This window comes from Coregonus lavaretus (assembly GCF_964263955.1).
Source record: "Coregonus lavaretus genome assembly, chromosome: 13".
Classification (NCBI taxonomy): Eukaryota; Metazoa; Chordata; class Actinopteri; order Salmoniformes; family Salmonidae; genus Coregonus; species Coregonus lavaretus.
This window is the reverse complement of record NC_140000.1, coordinates 52,786,645-52,798,374: the sequence shown is the minus strand read 5'-3', so window position 1 is coordinate 52,798,374 and position 11,730 is coordinate 52,786,645. Positions and strand designations below refer to the sequence as shown.

General features: G+C 45.5%; 1 long non-coding RNA gene across 1 annotated transcript; it reads left to right on the top strand.

Annotated features, from left to right (window-relative positions):
- Positions 1-10,404: 10,404 nt before the first annotated feature.
- Positions 10,405-11,730, top strand: LOC311139627. Its single transcript, XR_014614098.1, has 3 exons — positions 10,405-10,491; positions 11,016-11,148; positions 11,658-11,730. It is a non-coding gene; the product is annotated as an uncharacterized lncRNA (long non-coding RNA).

The window sequence follows — 11,730 nt, the reverse complement described above, 5'->3', positions numbered from 1 at the left end:
CTTTCCTGAATGAATTATCAGAATGTATTACCCAGGGTCTCTTAGTCAGATCAGATCCTTCTCCAGTTGCATCCTAGCTGGGGCAGAAAGCTGAAGCCTAAATTCCTACCCAGATGAATAAGGGGGAAACGCTTTAACTTCCCCTAACGGCTTTCCTTTTCATACCATATTTGGTAAAGAGAGGAAGTCCAGTGGCAAGTCAGAGGGACAAGAGGAATCAAGACGAAGCTGGTTCCATATTCTGCTTATTTTCTCAGATTAAACATCCCAACATCTCTACACAGTTTTCTGTTCCCAAAACTATCATTTGCTATGAACAGTTTTGTAGATTGACTTCCTAAACGTCCTAGAAATGTACATTACTTAAAAGAAGAGCAGGGGTGAATTCAAGTTCTTGCACAATGCACACATGCACTTCCAAGAGTAGGCGTTCCCTAACAGAAATATGCAAATGAACACTAAAACGCGCCAATAATATATTTTTCTAGCTCATGCTTGGCTCTGCCCACCTCCTTGATTGAGTGCCCACAGTGTGACAAAGCCCCATGTGAACTATCTTGGGTTTAGCAAAAATAATCTTTGGTTCCTACAGTGGCCTGTGTGGATACTCGTGACACCAATTTGGCCAATTGGAGAATCATGAACAGTTCTCAGACAGAACTTCCCTTGTCAGACAACTGTGGATTAGGACTCATGACTGATATACTTGGGATAGCCAGGACCCTGTGATGCACTCCCAGTAATGGGAGGCAGGTGGTCTTTCCCTTTACCTAACGACATAATAGGTTCCCATGATGTGAAGCTTGGCTCATTTTTGGTGGTCACAATATTGTTCTGTGTGAAGTTTCCCCTGGGTACATGGCGGCAGGTAGCTTAGTGGTTAAGAGCGTTGTGCCAGTAACCGAAAGGTCACTGGTTCTAATCTCCGAGCTGACTAGGTGAAAAATCTGTCGATGTGCCCTTGAGCAAGGCACTTAACCCTAATTGCTCTGGATAAGAGCATATGTAAAATGTACAAAACTAGGATCAGATTCCCCTCCCCTCCAGATCTGTAACATTAGTTAATTTATGGTAACACTTTCTTTGAAGGTTGCATACCAACTTTCATAAAGCAATCACTACTACACCTACATAAACAATGCAACACTTTGTACAAACATATGTTTTGTAAATTAGAATTAATATCTGTTATGTAGGCTATAAAAAGGTATTTAGGAGTATATTACTGACAATATGTAATTACAAGGAATGAAGGGAATATACACTATATATACAAAAGTATGTGGACACCCCTTCAAATTAGTGGATTCGGCTATTTCAGCCACACCCGTTGCTGATACAATTGTGCACACAGCCATGCAATCTCCATAGACAAACAGTGGCAGTAGAATGGCCTTACTGAAGAGCTCAGTGACTTTCAACGTGGCACCGTCATAGGATGCCACCTTTCCAACAAGTCAGTTCGTCAAATTTCTGCCCTGCTAGAGCTGCCCCAGTCAACTGTAAGTGCTGTTATTGTGAAGCAATACATTTAGGAGCAACAACGGTTCAGCCGTGAAGAGGTAGGCAACACAAGGTCACAGAAACTGGACTGTCGAGTGCTGAAGCGTGTAGAAATAATCTGTCCTCGGTTGCAACACTCACTACCGAACTGTTCGTCGGGAGCTTCATGAAATGGATTTCCATTGACAAGCAACCGCACACAAGCCTAAGATCACCATGCGCAATGCCAAGCGTTGGCTGGAGTGGTGTAAAGCTCGCCGCCTTTGGACTCCGGAGCAGTGGAAACGCGTTCTCTGGAGTGATTAATCATGCTTCACCATCTGGCAGTCCGACTGACGAATCTGGGTTTGGCGGATGCCAGGAGAACGCTACCTGCCCGAATGCATAGTGCCAAATGTAAAGTTTGGTGGAGGAGGAATAATGGTCTTGGGCTAGGCTTCTTAGTTCCAGTGAAGGGAAAGCTTAACTCTACAGCATACAATGACATTATAGACAATTCTGTGCTTCCAACTTCGTGGCAACAGTTTGGGGAAGGCCCTTTCCTGTTTCAGCATAACAATGCCCCTGTGCACAAAGCGAGGTCCATACAGAGATGGTTTGTCGAGATCGGTGTGGAAGAACTTGACGGGCCTGCACAGAGCCCTGACCTCAACCCCCCGAACACAGACTGCGTGCCAGGCCTAATTGCCCAACATCAGTGCCCGACCTCACTAATGCTCTTGAGGCTAAATGGAAGCAAGTCCCCACAACAATGTTCCAACATCTAGTGGAAAGCCTTCCCAGAAGAGTGGAGGCTGTTATAACAGCAAAGGGGGGACCAACTCCATATTAATCCCCATGAGCAGGTGTCCACATACTTTTGGTCATGTAGTGTATCTCGACTGGTGCTGCATTCATGTCGGAACTAGGAAACTCAGACATTTCCGACTTGAAACTTGTAGAAAGATGATACCCGAGTATCAGAATTAACCAACAAGAAGCATTATGCAAACACTTTATGTTAATGTTATGTTCCGAGTTTCCTACTGGTTATGAATGCATCATAGGTCTTTGTAGCTGTGCTTAAAAATTTATAGATTCAAATAAAATTGAAACCACATACAGACTTCTGTAGGCTAAAAGACTTATGTAGGCTAGCATTCTTGCCCTTTGCACATTGATATTCATAGCCTCCCACCAAATAGTAAACCTAATTATTTGGAGCAAAATTGGCATTTAAGCCTACCATGTTGCTCGAAATCAATATTCCACAAATTATATGAGTTCATCACATTTTATCCGATCATTGACACTAGCAGCTCTCTCTATTTTCTCCTTTCTCAATCATCATAATATATGATATTGTCCAAATAATTTGTGATCAAACCTGCACCAAGACAGTGGGCCCTAGCAGATTGACCGGCACCTGTCAATCATTATTAGTCGATGACGTCAGGTCAATCGTTTGTTTCCGTCAACTCAATCACGCGTACCTATACCTGAGTGCTAAATAACAGTCGCAAGAAACATGTAGGCTAAACATATACTTAATTTAGTTATTGTGTTATTAATTGAATGGTGAATTAACGAGGACATGAATATTGATAAAGAATACCGACTTTCCTTTTGCAGGACCTGTTTCGCGTTTCCATTTATATTGTTCATACTTGTACCTCACACTATATCTCTCGGTAAGTAGCCTGTGCGTGCTAAGTGCGTTACTGTTGTGTTTCTAATTGACACTGAGTGGCTATGCTGTTTCCACATCAATTATGAGTTAGAGACTAAAATGTATTTACCTTATTTCCCTCCCATGACGCTGGGTTTGGTTGATTTTCATGAGTGAATTGTGACACATGTAGCTTCATACAATTTGCAGGAAGCTGCAGTAGTTTTACTTTCTCCATATGTTGGAAGATCAGCAACAATTCCAGGTAAATAAGTCCAATATTTTATAAACACATCATCATGGAAACTTCTGAACCATCCACTTTGCACTAACTTAGGCCTGTGTCTTATTATTTCTGATTCTCTACAGTTGGCCAGAAGGAAATTTATGGTTGAACACTACCAAATTGAAATCCATTTGGAGACAGGACACATTTTCATCTTTGACAGTTGCCACTACTGTGGAGCACAAATTGACACTTCAATATGGTGTCATGGTTCGGAAGTGGACATTCTCTGTCTTCCCAAGTAAGTATAGGTCTTCCACCCTTCCACTCATTGTTAAGACTTTATGTAAGTACAAATACGGTCATGTATCCATTAATCTCTTGTGGACAGACTACGTACATCTAAACAAATTAAGCAAGATTTTAGTTCTGGGATTCTGAGATTACCATTGGCGTTCATTAGATCATGCTACAGTATAATTCTTTTTTTTTTTCTTCACTTGAAGGTTCACATTCCATTGAGTTCAGAAGTATACACAAGCCTATCCAGCAGCCAATCAATAGCACTCTGGTGGGTTATAATATCAGTGATGACATTCTCCTTATCTGGTATCACCATAATGGCCCTTTGAATGAAAGATTGTTTGTCCATTCTCATGTTATCTCTCTTAGGAAGCCCTGGAGTTGTTCTCTGCCAATGAGGTGTTTGCGTGTGAAAACAGCACTCTGTACCTTTATCAGGACCCAGACTTCATCCTCATGCTCGGTAACTTTGTTACGTCTTTGTTCGTGAGTGAATGAGTGAGTGAGCGAGCGAGCAAGAGAGAGGGGGAACAAGAGCCACAAAGGGAAAGAGAGAAATAAATGAGGGAGATGGGATGACGGTAGGTAGACAGACACAGATGGATAGTCAGAAAGGCAGACAGACATTAGAGAGGTAGAGAAAGAGCCTCGAGGGAGTGAGAGCCTCGAGGGAGTGAGAGCCTCGAGGGAGTGAGAGCCTCGAGGGAGTGAGAGCCTCGAGGGAGTGAGAGCCTCGGGGGAGTGAGAGCCTCGGGGGAGTGAGAGCCTCGGGGGAGTGAGAGCCTCGGGGGAGTGAGAGCCTCGGGGGAGTGAGAGCCTCGGGGGAGTGAGAGCCTCGAGGGAGTGAGAGCCTCGGGGGAGTGAGAGCCTCGAGGGAGTGAGAGCCTCGAGGGAGTGAGAGCCTCGAGGGAGTGAGAGCAAACGTGAAATCAATCTGGGAACATGGCCACTATCCCACTGGTGTACAGGTCATAAATGTAGAGTCAACTCCCCTCATCTCCTCTCCTAGGTCACACTGTGCGCTACCCCTTGAAGCTGGAGTCCAGGAGTTCCTCCATGTTACTGGTGTCCTGGAAAGAGAAGATGCAGCCCCAGGCTGCCCCTGACCCTGTCCCCGTCTACTCTGTGTCCCTCTACCACTCTGAGATGAAGGCCTACGCTGCCCTTAGTGTGGACAGCACCCACTCCAACCACTACCGCTTCACAGCCCTGGAGTCCTGCAGTTCCTATGCTGCCTGTGTGGAGCTGGCAGGCAGCCACTCGCTTACCTGTCTCTCCACTATCACAGGTACAGTTGGGGGGGTATTCATTAGTGCACACTGTAGCAAAACTGGTTCCTAGTGAATACACCCTTGGTAGCTCTCTAGGCGTTGTCACCCTGTGTAATCGCTCCACGTTTTCTTAAAAGTTCAATCTGTGTTATTTACAGGCCTTTTTGATGATAAAAAAAATAAAGTATAGATTTTTGAGGGATATAACTTATGAGCTCAGTACTGATATGAGCAGCACTGTGTTGTATTGATATTTATGAAGTAATTACTTTGTTTGTTACGTTTTGCTGTATCATTTCTATTCATATCCAGACCCAGAAGTCCCCAGACATTTCCAGGTGACGTCGTGGAACAGCAGTAGTGTCACGGTGTCCTGGGACTGTCCCGACAACCGCAAGTTCTCCTTCTTCCTTGTCACGGTCCTACACCTCAATGGCACCAACCATGTCCTGGAGGAGAGGTCCTTCAGGCACACACTGGACACCTTTGTGTTCTCTCAGTCTGACCTGCCGCCCTGTAGCAGGGTGAAGTTTGGCCTGCAGACGGTGTGCGAGGCGGGCACGGAGGCTCGCCACAGCAGAATGGTCCTCATCAACGGGAATACTGGTAAGATCCACCTAGTTGATTATTTGCTAGGCTGAGTGTCAATAGTCTTAAGTTGCTTCCACTCCTTGTCTCCTTCTCTTCATATGTGCAAATCTGAGGAGGTAGGACAGGTGTCCTGAGGAGGTAGGACAGGTGTCCTGAGGAGGTAGGACAGGTGTCCTGAGGAGGTAGGACAGGTGTCCTGAGGAGGTAGGACAGGTGTCCTGAGGAGGTAGGACAGGTGTCCTGAGGAGGTAGGACAGGTGTCCTGAGGAGGTAGGAACGGTGAAAGGAAACGTCAGATCGGTGTTTTCACCTATTCTAACAGAGTTCTCTGATCATTGCACGTGAGGGGAAGGAGAAGAGGAAGCCACATCTATTGATATGCAGCCAAAGTAAACCCATAACATCTGTTCATCCAAGGCACTGTTTTCACACAATCTTCAATTGCCTTTCTCCTACTTTGCTTACGGTGAACACTTCTGGAAATGACTGTATCGGACCTCTCTTTAGTCCACTCAGAAATCGAGAAGCTGTGGCAGACATCCTCAGGGCCGGACAACTACACCCTGAGCTGGGTGGTGAGGAACACGTCTTCTATCTCCATGTTCAGGATCTACCACCAGGGGGCGCTTCACAACACCACCCTGCTCACCAGCCATACGGTGGCCAGCCTGCTGCCCTGCAGCCAGTACCAGGCCAGAGTGGAGGCGCTGTGCGGCGACAGCGTGGTCATGAGCACCAAGACCGTAAGCGCTCGGACAGGTAAGCGCTCGGATAGGTAAGCGCTCGGACAGATAAGCTACGGAGCCCAGAACTCGAGGCTCATGTTTAGCGGTTGCGGGATCGATGTTTGGGTAGCTCTCATGTTTATTTTTGACTAGGTTAGGGATGCATTTAGTGGGGGACTGAATGGAGAGAATTATTAACGGTAACCTAATAATTTAATCAGCTTGATTCGTGATTAAAGAAATTGCAGTCACATGCTTTTATGTGCATGCTTTTGTTTCAATCCAACACCTGATTCAGTTATTCAAGTGATTGATGATTAGTTTAGTAGACTGTATGTATGGCAGCAGTGCTGGGCTGGAACAAAAGCCTGCCCACCCTGTGGGGTCTATAGGACCCGTATTGAAGACTACTACAACAGCCTGTATCTGCCATGTTGGGTGGGTCTTTGCTTTCTCCTCTTTCTGCTGAAGTTTCCCTAGGATCAGATTCCCTTCCCCCAATCCTAACTTTTACCATTAGAGGGGAAAATGTAAACTGATCCAAGATCAGTGTCTAGGGTCAACTTCACCCTACTACTGTCTGCTCTCTCCTAGGACCCAGAGGTGTATCAGAACTTCGCTACCGTCCTGAGGACTCTACGGCACTGTGGATTGGTGGGACTGGGCAGGGCGTGGCCTTTCAGTACCAGCTGTCTTATGACAACGGCTCGACCATCCGGCAAGGCCGGCTGATGGAGCCTTTGCTCCGCCTCCCAGGGCTCATCGAGGGCGCGCACTATGCCCTGGATGTGTGGGAGGAGTGTGATGGCGAGTGGAGTGCCGACCCGGCCCTGGTGGGTTTCGATGGAGTCAACGTTTCCGTCAACGCCCTCGTGCTGCCGGTGGCGTCCACCCTGAGGCCTAATGAAGACAAAGGTTGGTGTCATCTGGGCCGTGTTCAGTAGGGCACAACGTTCTGGAGTGATATATTATGTACAACAAATGTGCCTCTCTGACATGTAGACTAAGGAATCACGTAAGCACTATTCACAACATTTCGATCCGCAATGTTCCACAAAGTTGCCTACTGAACGTGTGCCAGATGTTTATATTGTTGGGTATGTTTAGGAGAGGTAGAAATGGATGTTGTTGCAGGAACAGATTTGCTGTTCTACATGCATTGGAATGGTCAGGTAAAGAGTTATTTCAATGAGAGTGCTTTGTTAATGAATTGTCGTCTCGTACATTGTTATGCTATCACTGATGACACAAGACTGCTTTGGCTTATATACTCAGACTTTCCATGTACACAATGTTTATGGCTTTGTGTCACTGTAGGGTTGACGTTTGTCTTCTCAAGCCTAGCCCTGGCTGTCGTTGTGCCTTGGTTACTGGTGATGGACCCAAAGACTGAGCCCTGGGCTGAGCTGAAGCACATCTATAAAAACCGAGTGAGTGTCTTTGAGCACCAAATGGAATAAAACGGTCTGAAACAAAGAGGGACTACTTGGACTTGACAATAAATGTTAATTTTTATTTTCTGTTGAAAATGTTGAATCAAGTTTTCTGTTGTGTGGCCTAATGAACCCAACCCTGGCCTCCCTCTCACTGACATTCTTCGTGTCCGTAGTTGGAGGAGCTTTTGAAAGAGTACCCGATTAAGACCAGGGTGGAGTTGGTTGCATTCGAGGAGCTGGAAGGTGAATCCAAAACCAAGATTACCTTTCAAGGCTTTGACGCTTCCATAACCGATGCAGACTTGCCGCTACCACCTGACGAGCAGCTGGCTCATATCCAGTCCCTCCAGCCGCCCAATATCACAGTCAAGGATGGGATTATATACTGGGATGGTAAGAGAGAACCACCAACAACAACCACCACAGCATCACATGGAGGACTGTCAGATTTCTATCAGCATTTAATGTCTTTTAAACTATAATTCCTGCTTACCTAGGCTGGTACCTGTCCCAAATGTGGGGTTTGTACATTTCTTGGCACACTATCGCTGAAATAATGTAACCTCTGTGCATTACAAAGAATGCTGCAGCTGTTTTTTTATAGTCCCTTTTGGGCTCCGGGGTAAAGTCTTTCCTAGGTACAGATCTAGGATCAGCTTCCCCTCCCCCAATTCTAACCTTAACCATTAGTGGGGGACCCAAGAGCAGCGCTTAGGGGTAACTTTATCCTACTCCCCCTTTTGGACAGACCCAGATGAGTGTGCAACCCCTGACCTGAACAGGTGTGACTCCAATTCTCTGTGCGTCAACACTCTGAACTCCTATACCTGTGTGTGTCAACATGGCTTCTATGACGTCGGGCCCGCCTTCGTTCCCCCTCCTACCCCTGCCTCACATCCTGTCTGTTATGGTCAGTAAGCTACTTGTTATCGTGCTATATGGCTGTTGGTGAACATGTTCTATTCTCTACTACACCACTCCTGTTTACTGATGGGTCGTGTTCAATAGGGCACACAATGGAAAATGTTTTAAACGCGCTGCAATGAAAAACAAGCATTTTTATTGGACAAGTTCAGGCGGTCCCTCCCTGTTTTAGTCCGGTTTCTTCCATTCTGTGCCTAATGAACACGACGCTGATTCCCTTTCGGGGTAAAGAAAGTTAATTTGTTCATTAATTCCAACAGAAAAGGGGATGTTCACCCAATGCCTGGATAGATTGATGGCCGGAGGTATCGCCAAAGCCTTCCTGATTGGCTACTTCGGGGGCAACGTGACGGTTGTCCTGAATGAAGGCCGTTGCACAATGGAAGAGAGCGAGACGCTCTACCACTTCCGCGTGTTGCGCAAACCCTCGCAGTGTGGAACGAGACGGCTGGTGAGTGAATGTGCATTCAGATGGCGGTCATGTAAGAGACCTTAAACTGCTCACAAAGTATTTGGTTTAATTCTAGTCATGTGCAAGGGGGTTATAATGGAAGCTATACAACAGGTCACACTGGATACCTGCCAAGCACAACTGCAATGTGATTATGCCATTGTGCACAGCACTCTGTGGATGAAATGGGATTGTGTGTGTCCAGGTGAACAGAACACACATCGAGTTCCGGAACACTCTGACTGTGACCTTGAGCAGAGAGAGGACCATCACACGAAGAGATCTCAAGGTTATCTGGAAGTGCATCTATCCCCGGAACTATGTCCGCAACACCCAGATAAACGTAGATCTGGAGTGGTAAGAAGTGGCAGGTTGGAGTAATGCTTGGGGCCAGGAGATGTTCCTAAATATCTGACCTACAAGGAACAACTCAAGGTCCTGTTGCCTGGCAAGGTTTACAAAGGGAGGGAATATTACTGGTCAATTTTGAAATGTACCAGTAATCTACTGGACTTTTGATTAATACAATGGATCAGAATCATAAAACCGTTTTTGAACAATCCCCTCTCCACCCCTCCAGGATCACCTCCCACTCTGTAGTGGAGTACAACTCCTCCCATGAGCTGGGGCTGGCCATGACCATGTACAGCGACGAATCCTTCTCCTACGACTACAGAGACTCCAGCTCCCTCAGCCTCAGCGACATACTCTTCTTCGAGGTGGCCCTCCTGACCAACAACACGTTCGCCTCGGAGGTCCTGCTAGAAGTGGTTTCTTGCTGGGCAACAGAGAGCCCGGATCCACAGGGTGACACCAAGGGCTTCTTTCTCCTAGATGGGTGGGTTACTGTCCTGGATCATATTCATTTGTGCACACAAAAAACAAGAGTTTCTTATTGGACAAGTTCAGGTAGCCCCTCCCTGTTTTAGTCAATTTTCTTCCTTTTGATTTCTAGTGAATATGACCCTGGTGTGAAATATGGTATTCTACACTCTGGGCTGTGTTCAATCGAGCAATATAAAATGTCATGTAGTGGCATGTGATGGGGGAGGTCTTTAACAGGTTCATTAGGGCACACCGTAGCTAAATGTTTTGCAATGGAAAATAGTATTTGTTTTTGGACAAGATGTTACCTCCCTGTTTTACCTCCCTGTTTTATCTTCAGTTTCAAGCCTACTGGGCATGACCCTGGATTTTCTGTTTTGATTTCAAAACTTAAAAAATCAGTTTGGGATCATGCGCTACTCTCTCGTCCTCAGCTGCCCTGTTGACAGCACCTTTCATTGGCTCTCTGTGAACGGTGTGTCACAGAGGAGTAGGTTCTCCATTCATATGTTCACTATGCCCAAGGAGTTACCCATCTACATACACTGCCTGGCCCGGATATGCAGTCACGATGAGGACTGCACTACGGTAAACTTCTAACAAGTTCAAGTCTATTTGCCATTATAAATATATTGGAAATCTTATTAGATAAAGTTCAATTAAAAACAGGAAGAATGATCAGGACAAATATATATTAGGCCTTACAGATACACACATAAACGTGTTAGAGCAGTCATTCTCATTGAAAGCAGGTCTAAGAAGCAGTAGATCTGTTTGTTCTATTGCTATGTTTCCTGTTAAGTTTCGTATTTGCATCTAACTTTTGTTTTTGTACACCAGCTTCAAACAGCTGAAAATACAATATTTTTGGTTATGGAATAGATATTTCACAGCGGTTTAGATGGTACAATGATTCTCTACACTATACTTGTTTTGTCACAAACTGAAATTAGGCGAACTATTAGAATTTTAGCAACCAGGAGATTTCTGCGTAGTGCAACTTTTTGCTCAACAAACAAATCTGGATTGATTTAACAGACAGTTAGTTATACACATTTTAGTGACTTGGTCATTATTTTTTAAAACATATTTTCCCATGATCCTCTCTGTAGAACTGTACCATCCAGAGACTTTCAAAGAGATCAACAGCTAGATGGGATCCATACGTCAAAGTAGCCGTGGTCGTGTCTGCAGGACCACTGATGGTCACCCATGAGGCAGCACCAGGGACCAAACTCTCCAACTGTGAGTTGGTGTGATGTGAAACGTTTTGAGCTTTACAGATATGAATCAAATGAATCTATACATTTCTTTCGGAAAGTTCTGTAACGTTCTTGAACAGGCCTGTGGTATCTGGAGGTTGGGAGGGGATGCTCCAAATCATGTCTTGGATACTAATTCAGTTAGCTACACTTTGTAACCGTGATATGTGAATGCTTCCATGCAGCTGTTACGTCTTAGCTCGTGTAAAGCACCGGCAGCAATCTTTCAACTAACCGTTACATGGCGACACTTCCTTAATTCTCAACTTGGAACTTACCGGTGTCTTCTCAACTCCCATCGCTAGTTGCAGTTGGAATGTTGGAATTGAGAAAATACTTACATTTAGAAAAAGTATCGCCATTTTTAAAGGTTAGTTGAAAAATTGCTGCCGGTGCTTTACACTAGCTAAGGTGTAACGGCTGTATGGAAGCATTCATATATCACCCTTACAAAGTGTAGCAATAATTTTGCACGTGTCTGTTTCCTTGCAGGGGATGAGGCTGTGACGATCTACATCGTGGGAGGAACCATGGGTGTCTTGGTGTTGACGATGCTTGGTGTGAG